The 12,230-nt window shown below is 51.6% G+C and overlaps 2 protein-coding genes across 11 annotated transcripts in view; both read left to right on the top strand.

Annotated features, from left to right (window-relative positions):
- Nucleotides 1-12,230, top strand: part of LOC140898275 (uncharacterized) — a 2,445,793-nt gene that overhangs the window by 545,215 nt on the left and 1,888,348 nt on the right. The window lies entirely within an intron of this gene.
- Nucleotides 1-12,230, top strand: part of LOC144929343 (C-type lectin domain family 2 member D-like) — a 118,496-nt gene that overhangs the window by 599 nt on the left and 105,667 nt on the right. The window lies entirely within an intron of this gene.

The raw sequence follows: 12,230 nt of genomic DNA, 5'->3' as shown, positions 1-12,230 counted from the left end.
GGGGTGGGGGCTGTCTGCTGACCAGATGGGGGAGGGAGTCGCGCGGGGTCTATTGGGGAGGGGGCTGTGCGCGGACCAGATGGAAGGAGGGTTAAGGGGGGCAAAATAGGCGGGTAACCTGCAGGAGCTGAAGTTGCCTCCCGAGACAAGAGCTCTGCTGCTGGGCAGCAAATCACGAGCGCGGATCGTTTTGGGGTGGAAGGGGAAGTGATTTTTCTCTGCAGTGAGAGAAGACGTCTCCGTTGGTCCCCAGGGCAGACTTCGTTTCTTTGTCTTTTAACTGATGGGCCAAAGTGTCCTAACGCCCCCTCTGAACTGCCGTCCCAGCAGCGCCGTGTGTCTCAGCCCGCCGTGTGGGGGGGGTCTGGGGCTGACCCTCACTTGGGGTCCCAAGCAAGCACTGGGGACGAGGCGCTGAAGGACGGGATCTTACTGGAGGGCAGCTGAAGAGATTTTATTCTAGCAAAGCGCCAGCTCTCTGCCTAAAGCACCGATCTCCTGCCTGCTCTGAAATCCACCCGCTGACTTGGAGCCTTGACAGTTTGTGTGCCTCGGGGGGGGGCACAGGGCCATTTGGACAAGGGATTTCTGAGATCCCCTCCTCCCCCTAACAAAACCCCCAACCAGCTAAAGTTGATCTGCTTTCCATACAGCCAAGGCTGCTCAGATCACTGCAGCAGGGTTTTAAATGCATCCGATGAAGTGAGCTGTAGCTCAGGAAAGCTTATGCTCAGATAAATTTATTAGTCTCTGAGGTGCCACAAGTCCTCCTGTTCTTTTTTTAGATGGCTGAGAGTTCTCCAGCAGAGTGCAGGGCGACCCCCAGCCCTTTGGGGGAGATCAAATGACCACGTTATGAACCACTTTGATTCTAGGTTTGCCTGCTGCTCAGCCGGTGTGAGACTCAGACGCCAAGCAGATCACACTGTGCCCGTGCAGGGAGAGAGGGGAAGGAGCTTGAAAGCTAGTTATGGGTGCCTGTCACGGGTAGGCGGGGCATGTAGCAGATCAGGTCTCTGAGGCCCTGTTTGTCAACCATTCAGTTTTCTTCAAGTTGCAAGGAGAGAGGCTTGTAGACGGCCTGGAGAAGAAATCGCTTTGCATGAGGATTCTGTCGATGTTGAAGCCGAGGGGTGTTTTCTGCAAAGGGAGGAGGTGGGAAGGAACCTGCTTTACGGCTCAGGCTCTGTCTGCACTTAAAACACGATAGAATCATAGAATCATAGAATATCAGGGTTGGAAGGGACCCCGAAGGTCATCTAGTCCAACCCCCTGCTCAAAGCAGGACCAATTTCCAGTTAAATCATCCCAGCCAGGGCTTTGTCAAGCCTGACCTTAAAAACCTCTAAGGAAGGAGATTCTACCACCTCCCTAGGTAACGCATTCCAGTGTTTCACCACCCTCTTAGTGAAAAAGTTTTTCCTAATATCCAATCTAAACCTCCCCCACTGCAACTTGAGACCATTACTCCTCGTTCTGTCATCTGCTACCATTGAGAACAGTCTAGAGCCATCCTCTTTGGAACCCCCTTTCAGGTAGTTGAAAGCAGCTATCAAATCCCCCCTCATTCTTCTCTTCTGCAGGCTAAACAATCCCAGCTCCCTCAGCCTCTCCTCATAACTCATGTGTTCCAGTCCCCTAATCATTTTTGTTGCCCTTCGCTGGACTCTCTCCAATTTATCCATATCCTTCTTGAAGTGTGGGGCCCAAAACTGGACACAGTACTCCAGATGAAGCCTCACCAATGTCGAATAGAGGGGAACGATCACGTCCCTCGATCTGCTGGCTATGCCCCTACTTATACATCCCAAAATGCCATTGGCCTTCTTGGCAACAAGGGCACACTGCTGACTCATATCCAGCTTCTCGTCCACTGTCACCCCTAGGTCCTTTTCCGCAGAACTGCTGCCTAGCCATTCGGTCCCTAGTCTGTAGCTGTGCATTGGGTTCTTCCGTCCTAAGTGCAGGACCCTGCACTTATCCTTATTGAACCTCATCAGATTTCTTTTGGCCCAATCCTCCAATTTGTCTAGATAGCTGCTGCAGCCCTTTAGTACAGACACTTCCCACAGCAACGGGACTCCGAGTCCAGCGCTCTAGGCCTCGCTGCCTCCATTAGTACAGAAAAGGGTGAGAAAAATGATGAGGGACGTGGAGCAGCTTCTGTGTGAGGAGAGATTAATAAGACTGGGACTTTTCACCTTGGAAAAGAGATGACTAATGGGGGATAAGATAGAGGTGTAAAAAATCATGACTGATGTGGAGAAAGTAAATCAGGAAGTGTTGTTTACTCTTTCTCATAACACAAGAACCAGGGGTCACCCAATGAAATTAAGAGGCAGCGGGTTTAAAAGAAACAAAAGGAAGTATTTCTTCACACAATGGAGAGTCAACCTGTGGAACTCCTTGCCAGAGGATGTTGTGAAGGCCAAGACTATAACAGGGTTCAAAAAAGAACTAGATAATTTCATGGAGGACAGGTCCCTCAACTGCTATTAGCTAGCATGGGCAGGGATGGTTTCCCTAGTCTATATTTTCAAGAAGCTGGGAATGGGTGACAGGGGATGGATCACTTGATTACCAGAGCTCCTGTGATTCTGGGTTGTTTTTTTTTTAAATCTCTCCACAATTTTGGTTGCAATTGAAACTTCTAGTTAAAGCGATCAGTGTGGGGGGAGGGCGGGGGCTGGACTCTCTGTTGCCTTGCACTTTGTTTGTGTCACCTTTACACTGATGCAAAGTGAGCATGAAATACCAAAAGAACTGCAGACACTAGTGTAAATGACACACACCAGGATCAGGGTATGGCTGAATTGGGGCCCAGAACTCTTCCCTCACCCACCCATCACGGCACAAGGAGTTTGATCCTGGGCCTCATGCCAACTGCCCATAAGGGGCAGCTTAGAAATTCTTCGGTTGCACAAAGCTGGTGTGTCTCCCTATGTCACCTGCCTCCTCCCAATCTTTAGTCTGGGGACTTGGTGTGGTAGCAAAGAGAGTGTGGTGCATAATGCTGGCTCAGAACTGCTGCCACGACAGCCAGTGTAACTTAGAGCAGCCTCAACGGTGCTCTACGTTTTATGTCAGGTGCTATTTCAGGCACCAGCCAGCCAAATCTTGGGGGAACAAAAGGGTGACTTCAAGCCCCCTTTTCTCATCCCTCTCTGCTGAGCCAAGTGAAAACTTGGCACTGCTGAGAATTCAGACCCAGGCATAAGGCAATGGAGAACGCCAATCTTTCTTCTGCTGTGAAGAGTTGGTAAAACTCAAAGCCCAGATGGCACCGTTATTAAGCCCATTATTTTTTTCTCTTTGCTATTTAAAAATAATGAGATGCAAAACCAATATGAGTGCAGCAGTAATGTTGTGCGGTTCGGACACACAAGTTAAGTTTCCTATGACAACACGAACTTGATCAACTTGCATGTGTGGAGCATATTTTTCCTCTTCCTGTTGTTCTTGTTGTATTTCAAAATTTACCACCCAGGGTTCTTTGTGGCATGTAATGCGGCTTGTATTAAAAACGCCACAAACGCAAACTTACAGGAATGGGCCAGAACTTGACAGCTTACAGGAGTGGCCGCTACAGGGATCGGGGCTGAGTTTAGAGGGCACAATTTTCAAAAGCACCAAAGTGACTTAAGTGGACTTGGGAATTTTACCTCTAGTCTTCCTTATGAATTAATTTTTTATTTTTATTTTTTTTTAAAGGGAGCTGTAGCCTGTTTTCCACAGGGTCAGTCTGAGTTCAAGCCAATGCCGTAGGGCATTTCAGGCTGCTGTCCTGTCTGGTCCAGCCCAGGGGACAATATCTGATGCTTCCAGGAAAAGCAAGAACCGCTGTAACATACATGGCTAGTTTTACCATGCTGTAAATGCAGGTGGGGAATTCATTACTGACCTCCGTGGCATTCAGACTATGTCCTGAAGCATGGGATTGGGCCAGAGGGACAGCTAGCGCTGGACACAGTGTCTAGGGTCTCAGAGTGGGAAGTTCCTTGGAGAATTCCACTGGGTGGGAGACTCAGCTGTGAAGGGAGGGGGCGAGCAGGAGCATCTCATAAACCCAAGATTGGAATAACTGAAGTAATGTTCCTTTTACATGGAGCCTCAGCTCTCTGGAACCTCTGCAAATGCTTTAGCCACGTGTTTAACTCCATCCATAGGAGTAGCCTTGGATCGCAGTGGGAGGGCTCAGGTGCGTAAGTGTTTGCAGGATGGGCGCTCAGGGCAGTCCCTAATGCCAGGGCAAAGTGGATGTGAAGTGCCACTGTCTGGATTTGGGAGCCTGCCTGCACACCAAATTCACTAGGTGGTGGGTGCATGACTGCAAGGCGCTGGGCTGGGGAAAATCAGCCCCGGGTGGTTATTTTGAGTAGAAAACCAGAGCCATTTCTGGGGTCTTTCAGCTTCTAATGCCCTTTCCCTTCTGCAACTGGATTTAAGCCTATGATAAAATCCTTCTCAATGCCAAGTCAGTGTCATAAATCACTGGAGTGGGTGCAGGAATCAGTAGGCGACGTTCTCTGGCCTGGGTTATGCCAGGGCTCAGACTAAATTATTCTTCCCAAAACTTTTAAAAGCTGAGACCCCTCCTCAAGGCAAAGAAACCAATCGTGCCCCTCACCTGTCAGCAATGTGCTAGCGACCCCACCCCCCATTTTCATGGATACATCTTCAAACCCCACCCTTCCCACCACGGCTAGCCTTTCCCCAGGCTTCAGAAGACGCTGGAGGAGATGATCCTAACCGTTCCCTCTAACCTTAAGAGCTGAGGGACCCCATCCTGGAGCATCTTAAAAATCACGGTTCCCAGACTCTGTAACGGGGCTGCTTTGCCGGGCTCACCTTTCTCCCTCCGTCAGGTTGGCCGATGGGGATAATGAGCCTGGAGATCTCATTCCCGCTGTTCTGAGTGGTGCCCATGTGCACACGACCCAACTCAGCTCTTCCTGTATCCCAGGAATGTCTTCATCTTCTGGGATCCTCATGGCAGCAGTGGGATGATTTAACGAAGTCCCTTAGTCATGGGGCCTTTCTCTCTCTTTTGTTTCAGAGCCAGTGTCCTGGAATCGTCTCCTGGTGCATGGAGTGGTGGCAGCGGTGGGGGTGCTAGTCTTACTGTACCGATGTGGGTTTTGGAAAGGTAGAGGGAAAGTGTTTGCCTACTCGCGACTCGTCTTCAGGAAGCTGCTGACTCATCCCTCCCCGCAGCCTGGAAGTCGGCAGGATTCCCAGGAATCTGAGCTCCCCGCAGTGTGTGACAGGGACGGGGACCAGGCCCAGGGAACCAGAAACAGGAATCGAAACTCAGTCCTGGATAATGGGGAAGGAGACCTGTTTGCGAATTCGTATCCGGTCTGCTGAATTGTTCACGTCCAGACCCTCCCCACAGTTCTTAAAAAGTCGAAGCATTTCGTTTAGACGCTTTCCAAACAAACCATTTAGATTTTTCAGTTTGAAACATTTTTTTGTTTAAAAATGTCCTTCAATTTTATTTTAAAGATTCAAAAAGTTACAACCCTTGAAATGTTCCTGGGTCTTTTTGTTTTGTTTTGTTTTTTTTTAAAGCTTTTTGGTTCATCAAAAATTTGGAAAAATGTTAGTTTTGTTCAACCTGAAACCGGTTTTTTTCCAACTCTTTTTTGGAATTGCCAGCTACCAAAAAATTCTGTTTGCCCAGCTCGAGGGGCAGGTGAGGATTTTGGCAGTTATATTGTGCGTCTCTAAGTCTCCTTGTTGCTCAAAGTTTTCTTACTGCAACAAATTAATTTGGGATGAGGGCAGGATGGGCAAAAGCTTCCTAAAAGTGTGTGTGGGGGGGCTGCTGGCACCCAAACTGTGGCCCAGCCCCTGTGCCACCCCTTCTCCTCGAGGTCCTGCCCCCTCAAACCGCTCCTTTCCCTGAGGCCCCCCCTCACACCGCCTTTTTCCCTGAGCTCCCACTTCATGCCGCCCCTTTGCCCCCAAAACACTGCCCCCGCTCACTCCCTTCTCTCTCCCATCATCCAGTCACTCACACTTATGGCCAGTAAAAAGTGGTGGGCCCTGGTCTCCCCTGTTCCGGGACCCCTAGATGAGAGTGGGAGAGGATGAAGAACTCATTTCAAATATAACTCCCCCCCCACCTTAAAACAGCACAATTTGCCAGCAACAGCAAAACATGCACCGAACCAACCCGGGCCAGTCACACTGTGTTGTGTGTGACATTCCCGTCCTGGGGCGGTTTATGTCTTGGAGAATGTGAACCCTGCAGGCCTGGGTGTTTCTCTGCGTAATGTGACCTCAGTGCTCCTGATGAGAGCCGTTGTTTGTAAAAGTTTCAGTAGCGGACATATTTATCATTCATGTACATACAGACATTTATCATTCATGGACATACAGACAGACATAGCGAGGGTGGAGAGGTTCATGAAAGTTGAAGAAGAAACCACTCTCCCCCCCCATATTCTTCAAACTTATTTGGAAATGTTTTTAATGATCAAATTTTTGTTTCATTTTGGTGGGAAAAACTCCACATTCTCTCTCAAGTGGGCAGAGAAATCCAAAATGTTTTTTTTAAAGAGGTAACTTTTTTCAAATGATCAATGTAATCCAAAGTGGCATTTTTAGTTCAAAGCTTGCATTGTCAGTGTAAAACCTTTTTGAACCAGCTCTGTTACTGTATAACAAGATGAGTTTATTTTTCATGATGCATTGTTTGGGCCAGGTTCCAAGTGGCATTTCAGTTTTTGCACAGCTCTTCTCTTCTTGCATCTGCACCTCTCATAACCTGTGGCCTTAATCTTGGGCCTGGAAACACTTACGTTCATGTTTAACTTTAATTACTGCTGTGAATAATTCCATTTCAATGGGACAACTCTGAGGTCGGGTTTACGCTACAGCCCTATATCGGTGTAACTATGTCGTTTATTTAATTTTCTTTCTTTTATATTTGAAAGTTCTTGAGAGGTTAAAGCAGGTAAAATACATGAACAGGTTCGGACAGTCCGAGTTTGTCAGTGCAAAGTGACAGCAGAGATGTGGTATCTGCTAGTTTTCCATAAGTCTCTCAGGGTTACCCAGGATAACTTTGGGGATCTCAGTCTTGCATCGGGAATGTTCCCTGAAAGTGTCCAAACAGCTCAGAGCTACAGAATCATTCCCTGGATCCATTCTTCTAGCTGTCTTCCCCGGAAAGCAGTCTGGCAAGAGTTCCTGTCAGCTCATTGCTAAGTTATCTGTCAAAACAGTAGAGTTTTCACGTGCCTAAGTAGCCCCCGGAATCAGGGTGAAATTATCCTCCCTGCCACCACCAAAATTGGAAATCGTGCCCCGGAGTGCACGGTACCCTACCGTGCTTCCCCCATAGGAACTGCATGAACAGGCAACTCTGCAAGTTCTCTGCATGCCTCTGCAAGTGACCCCCATGCCTCTCCATTGCCTTGGCCACATGTATCCTGTCCCCATGCCGGCGGTAAAACCAGAAAAAGAGGGAAAGAGCTCACCACTGCGACCACCTGAGGGCGGTGTTGGGTTGAGATCAGCTGGTCAAAGCAGGCAGTAGGGACAGAATCTGAGACTTGAAGCTCCTTGAGTGACCTCTGCCCTTTCTAGACCTGCCCTTCAATCAGACACAGCGATTGTAAAGTTGAATGTGATAGTAACTAGACCCATTTGAAACCCTTCACCACACAAGACAAAGCCCGTAGGATTCATCATGAACTATTTATTTCTCCTCCCCTGGCTCCCTGCAGCCACCAGCCACCTTGGAGCTTTCTCTATCTCTCCCAGGCTGGGCTCACTTGATTGCAGGAGATCAGCGGAGGGTCCAGCTTTGCTCTTTCGCTTCCATTCTTCACGTCTTTGGGTGGCTGCATTGGCAACTGAGCAGCCTAATGGAAACACTGAGTCCTCTGTCTCGGCAGGCAGGCCCAGCCGCCAAAGCCAAAGACTCCCTGAGAACAGGGGGATGTTCGCCTGAACTCTCAGGAGTGGAGGCTGGGCCCATAGGGTAGGGTTACCATATTTGAACTTTCAAAAAAGAGGACACTCTGAGGGTGGGGGGGGAGTGGTAGCTCTGCCACCTATCTACTCCCTCCCACTTCCTGCCCCCTGACTGCCCCCCACAGAACCGCCAACCCATCCAACCCCCCCTGCTCCTTGTCCCCTGATCGCCCCCTCCCAGGACCCTGCCCTCTATCTAAGCCTTCCTTCTCCCTGTCTCCAACTGCCCCCTCCTTAGACCCCTCCACCCTAACTGCCCCCCTAGAACTCCAGCCCCTACCTGTCCCCTGAGTGCCCTTCCCCCTATCCGCACTCCCACCCCCTGACAGACCCCTGGCTCTCCCACACCCATCCAACCACTCCCTGTCCCCTTACTGCCCCCGCAGAACCCCCAACCCATCCAATCCCCCTGCTCCCTGACCCTGACTCCCCCGCATACCTCCGCCCTGTCCAACCCCCCCGCTCCCTGTCCCTTGACTCCCCCGACCCCTCTTCATATGCCCACCCCCTGACAGGCTCCCTCCAGAACCCCTCATCCATCCAACCCCTCCTGCTCCCTGTCCACTGACTGTCCCTTGGGACCCCATGCCCCTTCTCCAGCCCCCCCGGCCCCCGTACCCTGCTGCTCAGAGCAGTGTGTCTGGGGTGCGGAGCCAGACATAGTGCCGTGCTCCCCCACAGAGTGCGCAGCTCCCCCTCCGCCCCCAGAGTGCTGCATTGGGAGGGAAATCCCGGCCCTTTGGAGAGTTTTACCAATTCCTCCCTGAGGGCAATTTAAAACCCAAAAAGCCGGACATGTCCGGGAAACTCCGGACACATGGTAACCCGACCACAGGGACTCCAGGATCTGCAGCTGCTGCCACCTGTATGGTGAATCCTTGGACTCGTCACCAAACAGCTCTTCCCCATTCTGCAGCCTGGCCCCATGGTCTGACCGTGCAGGAGAACAGAAACCCTTTGGGACAGCAGGAGAGTCTTCTCAATGCTGCACTCTTTGCATGGCTTCCTGCGGTCATCGTGAAACACGACTACCCGGCCCCCAGGAGTCTCTCAAGGAGCTGCCGGCACAGTCACTGGGCACCCACTCGTAATGCTCTCGGGCAGTGGCATTGCAGAGGGAGCTGAGCAGACCGTCCCTTCTGTGACTTCCTGAATTGCTGCCAGGACGGATTCTCCTCTGCGCTAGGGAGAGTCCCCGAGGACAAGCAGCTGTGATGGGGGAGGAGGCAAGACAAGCACTCCCCCTGAGCCCTTGACTAGCAGGTAAGCAGGACTCTGGGAGCCAAGGCATCGGTGTGTCTTGCTGGGAGAGCAGAGCTGGAGAGCAGAAAAGGGCATTGGAGGAATTGTAGAAAAGTCATTGTCATGGCCGGCTCATGGGCAGCCAGACCTAGCGGTCAGAGGCAGAGTCCACACTCACAAGACAGGAGTCGAGAGTCAGCTGGGTCAGGACACTGGAACAGCAGAAGCAAAAGACCAAATTGTGTTCAGAATCTCAAGTCAGGTGAGTCACCCTGAGTCCAGATGCCAAAAAATCAAGCCTGGGGAGTGGGAGCAGGAACAGCCAACACACGGTCCAGAGCCGGGGAGGATCTCGGCTGTTCAGACAGCTTCTTCTTCCTGCTGCTGGTTTAAGGAGGTCCCGGGGGCCGATTAGCTGCTCTGGGACTCTGCCAATAGGAGCCTCAAACCGGGTCTGGACTTCGTCAGTCCTAGGTAAGCAGTTTTTCGTAGGCTTCCAGGTGGCGTGCTGGAGGGTGGCTGCTCCCAGGAACCCTGCAGACCCGGGTTAATGACCCAGGGGTCAGGACAGTGAGTGATCTCTCCCTGCTCAAACCTCCTGCACGAAACAGTCTCCAGGGTCCCGGGCGCATCCTCTGAGAAGAAAAAAACACAGTCATGAGGACAAATAGGCTATGGAACAGGAGCCCCCTCTTTCTTGCAACAGCCCCAAGTGCCCAGAAGGGTGGACGGTTCTTACCTCCAGGAGATGCCTGGGATCTTCCATCTAAGCCTCAATGGGACCCTGTTGCTTGGTCTGACAGAAGGAGATCATCTGTCCCCACTGCTCCCTGCGCTGGGCTGGCTGCAGCACACATCTGTGTAAGAGGCTGGGCCAGAGAAATGTTACAATCAGGGTCCAGGCAGCCCAGAAGGAGAACAGAGGGTCTGAAACCAGAAGACGAAGCAATCAAATCAGCGGATTCGACAGAGACGTTTTCTACCCTACAGGGACATCAAAGAAGGTCTGTTAGGAAAGCTGAGATGTTAGTCTGGAAACTGCTAAGGCAAAGATTGTGACTTGTTAAGATTCAGTTTTAGTCACTACAAAGTGTGTTGTGTTTTGTTTCTCTCTTTGAAATTTGTCTCTTTCTCTTGCTTAGTATCACTTAAATCTCTTCTTTGTTACTATACTTCCCAAACCACCTCAGTGTTGCGTGTTCGAGTGAAGTGTGATTCTCCAGCCTACCCAACAGGCTGAGCTGTGCCCTGTCTCTCTGAAGGTAGCGAATAATTTCTGAGCGGTGCTGGGCCCAGAGTCCAAGCGCAGTTTACCAGACATCTTGTGGGAAGCCCAAAGAGACCAAAGGAGCAGGAGAGATTCTGGCCCCACTGACCCATGGGAAATTCCCACAGAAGAGCCTACCCAGGGCTCTAGACACGGCCACTTTGGGTGTGTACCAGAGTTCACTCACCGCTAGATGCTGGCCAGGCCTCGTGTCATTGCTTTCTCGCTGGGCTAGCAACCCCGCTCATACTCACTCTTGCAGTTTGTTGGCTGGGAACTCAGCCCTCCAACCAGGTGACTGTCCTTTACTCCACTCCTTCCTGGGTCGTGCTCCTTGCAAACAAAGTCCCAAAATGTCTTGAACAGAAACAAGGCCTTCCACCCTCGTGGGGAGTTCTTCCTCAGCCTGATTTCGGTTCGGCCTGCCCTTCTTGGGTTTCTATGGTCTTCTATGTCCCCTTCCTTAGGGACGGTGAGAGAAGCCAGTCCTACCCTGGACTCCAGGGTTTGGCCCAAGGCTATCTCCTGAACAGCTCGCTCTGCTTCTGGACTTTTGCTGCTGTTTTCCCTTGTTTCCTCTCAGGTGGGGCTCACTTGATCATCAATTTGGCCTAGCCCCAGGCTAGGCAGCCATAGGCCAAGCCACCCTGTTAGATACCCTCCTCCTTCAAATCCGGTCCAGCCCGGCTGACAGGTTTGCTGAGGGGATGGTGAAACCCCATTGCTGATCAGAAGGAGGTCAGAGTCTGTTCCCTACGAGCTGAAGGTCCGTTTGTCCTGCTGTGGCAAGTGGAGCTGGAGAGCGGAGATGTTAGGTGAAAGAGACTGCATGATGGAGTTGGAGACTGAGGGACAGGAGCCTCCTCCCAGAAACGCTCCCAGGAGAAGAGGTTTGAGGAGGAGTTCTCTGGGGAGCCTCCTGCTTGGAAAAAAACAAGGGTGGCACACTGATGAAGATGTCTCTGTCCCAGGGATGGGGGAAGCTCCCAGCCAGGCTATGCAGCAGGGATCCCATTTCTCCCCCAAGAAACCCATTTTGCCCAAAGAAGTCAATGGCTCTTACCTCCAAGAGGGAGTGGGCTCTTCCCTCTCGGCCTCTTTGAGAACTACTACTGCTTGGCTTCCTAGGACAAGGGACCTGTCCCCACTGCTCCCTGAGGTGCTTCAGCTTCTGACTGCACCCATCTGGGAGGCTGTCACACACCCCAGGGCCTAGAAGACATGCGGGGAGGAGGCTCCTCTTCATGTCAGACTCTGAGAGCCCAGAGAAGGGCCAAAGGAAGAATAAAGGGCAGGAGATGAAGCTAGCCCTGAGCCTCTGTCCCATCCTCACCTCCTCAAAGGTGGAGCTTCCTGAGCTTCAGTTGGGCAGACAGTCTGTAGCCCTGACGCAAAGGTCCTTCTGCGCCATATGGGGCAGGAAGATCTCTGCCTGGGAGCACGGGGAATGGGATGGGGGTGAGATCAAGGAAAGAGGGGAGGGATATGGGTGTGAGGGAAAGAGCTCCTGCCCCAGATGAAGGTATCTGGGGGGCCGCGGGAAGGACACAGCTCCACAGAGAGGGGAGAGAGTTCCTATGAGTGCCCGGGGCCTCCATTTATGCTTCCACTAGTCCCCCATTTATAGTGAGACACAGCAGTACCTGCAGCAGGGAGCGGGACTTGCTGAACAGGGAGGGGAACCTTGAAGAGCATCAGATGAGCCACAGCCCTTGCAGCGCCTCGGGCATCTGGC

The sequence above is a fragment of the Lepidochelys kempii genome, chromosome 14 (assembly GCF_965140285.1).
Source record: "Lepidochelys kempii isolate rLepKem1 chromosome 14, rLepKem1.hap1, whole genome shotgun sequence".
Lineage (NCBI taxonomy): Eukaryota > Metazoa > Chordata > Testudines > Cheloniidae > Lepidochelys > Lepidochelys kempii.
This window is presented reverse-complemented; position numbering and strand designations above follow the sequence as displayed.